The 2,377-nt window shown below is 43.5% G+C and overlaps 1 pseudogene; it reads right to left on the bottom strand.

Annotated features, from left to right (window-relative positions):
* Positions 1-743: 743 nt before the first annotated feature.
* LOC149130503 (uncharacterized) lies at positions 744-1,912 on the bottom strand (annotated as a pseudogene).
* Positions 1,913-2,377: the final 465 nt, after the last annotated feature.

Genomic DNA, 2,377 nt, shown 5'->3' with positions numbered 1-2,377 from the left:
CATAACAGAGGTGCATGTGCATGCGTGCAATAGGGCTTGCAAGGCTGAGGCTAATGCTAGTGCATTGATTACAAATACAGTGTACAGTATTGAATATGCCAGTGATTAATGCAGTAAGGCTGAAGTTACCAGCCGGTGCATGAGGTATTATAAGCCTCGATCGTGCAGGAACAAAAGTGTGGCATGCTGGCGAATTGTAAGGGACAAACAACTTTCTCTGTGTATGTGTGACCGACATAGAGTCTTACAAAGATGAGTTGTGTCTACAAGGGCGCAGATAGCATGGAAAACAAGCAAGATAGGCATGTGCGGTGCATGAATGTGACAGCGATAGCATTTGTGTGTTTATGAACCGTATGTGCAGATGCGTGTGCAAGGCCAAGCACTGAGGAAAGGTGCATGCGGGTGTGTATGCAACAATACTTTTTCAAAGTGAACGAAAAAAAGTACATGCAAAATATGAATCAAATTGAGAAGGCACGCAGACAAAAAAATTCAGGTTATGAATAAATGTTCAGGTTATGCATAAATGTTCCGTTCATGACTAAAATGTTCAGTTCATGAATAACATGTTCAATTTATGAATAAAATGTTCAGTTCATTTGAGTCTGATTGAATGTAAGCAGGATGAATTTTAATTTAATATGAGAAACAGAAAATTGAATTAATGCTATATAAGTGTTACAGGTATAGTCCTTGTGAAGTTCAGTGGAAAGAAAAATATAAATAAATTTTGTAGCTGTTCATGTGGATATTGAAGCATTGGTGCCTGTAAATCACTGACCTAGAATCTTTTTGAAATAGCAAACTTGTATGTATTTCGCTGGCCAGTGGACTCTTTGCAGGCTTCTTGTTTGAGGGTACTGTGAAGACGTAGTACTTGCGGGAGGTGTTGATGAGACTGTGTCGGTTTGGTTCAGAGTGGACGATGATGCAGAGAATTCGGGTTCGATGATAGCTTTCTTAAGTCGATCAATACTAATAGTATTTGGCTTGCCATTTATGTCGACGACAAAGTATTTTTCCCTTCTTTGTAGTACTCTGTAGGGTCCAGAATACGGTGGACGGATTTGCGATGGTATTCCATCATTCCGGATAAAAACGTGCGTCCATTGGTTAATGTCCGAGGGAACAGAAGTGTTGGTTTTCTGCGAACGGGGTGCGTTAAGTGAGAGATGGGATATATGTGCACGGAGACGATGTACATAAAATGTGGGATCAGGAATATCCCTTGGAGGAACTGGAGGAAATGGATGTGTTGAAAACGTGCATCCGGTGTTGTGAAAGTGCCGAGAGGTGATTTTACATGTCGCTGTATTTTCACCTTTTGGCAGGCAGCGCAACTCTCAACCCAAGCGCGAATGTCCTTGTTAATGTTCGTCCACACAAAACGAGTTCTTATTATCTTCTGTGTGGCACGAATGCCGGGATGTGATAGACAGTGAAGGGCAGTGAAAACACTTCGTCGGTGTTGTTCGGGGACGTAAGGATGTTCGTGGCCAGTGGATGTATCACACCATATATGAGAGGTAGAAGAAGATAATAGTAACAACTAGAATTTGAGGGAATTCCGTAGCCTACTAAGCTCTTCGTTGTTTTCCTGATCTGCCGCGATCAGCTTGAGATCGATTGTCTCCGGGGTGTGCAGAGCGTTAAGGTGGACGCGTGAAAGCGCGTCTGCTGCTGTGTTGTTGGATCCTTTGATATGCCGAATATCTGTGGAATATTGGGCGATGAAGTCGAGGTGACAAACTTTTCTAGGAGAATGGCAGTCGGGTTTCTTCCTGAATGCATATACCAGCGGCTTATGGTCCGTGTAAATGCTGAAAACGGATCCTTCTAACATATGGCGGAAGTGTTTTACAGACAGATACGCAGCCAGTAGCTCATGTCCAAAAGTACTATATTTCATCTCCGCAGGTTGAAGTCGCTTGGAGAAAAATGATAATGGCTACCAAACACCATCAACCAACTGCTGAAGGACACCGCCGACTCTGGACATGGACACGTCAACTAGTAAACTGAGTGGGGCACCTGGTTTGGGGTAGACTAGCATCATGGCCTTAGCTAGCATATCTTTTAGTTTATTAAAAGAGGCCAGCTCTTCGTCGCTTAACGATATGGCCTGTCTCTTCTTTGTTTTCTTGCGCAGTACATCGGTAAGTGGTTGAGCCACCTCAGCGCAGTGTGGTAGGAAATGCCGGAAGAAGTTAATCAGACCCAAATATTCGCGGAGCTTCCAAAGTGACGTAGGAATGGGGAAATCGACTATCACCTCCACCTTTTTGGGTAGGGGCCGGATTCCGTCCTTGTCAATGATATGGCCAAGGAAAGGTAGAGACGAGACACCAAAAATACACTTACTGGTGTTGATTAC

Source organism: Octopus bimaculoides, chromosome 28 (genome assembly GCF_046866305.1).
Source record: "Octopus bimaculoides isolate indiv1 chromosome 28, ASM4686630v1, whole genome shotgun sequence".
Taxonomy (NCBI): domain Eukaryota; kingdom Metazoa; phylum Mollusca; class Cephalopoda; order Octopoda; family Octopodidae; genus Octopus; species Octopus bimaculoides.
This window is presented reverse-complemented; position numbering and strand designations above follow the sequence as displayed.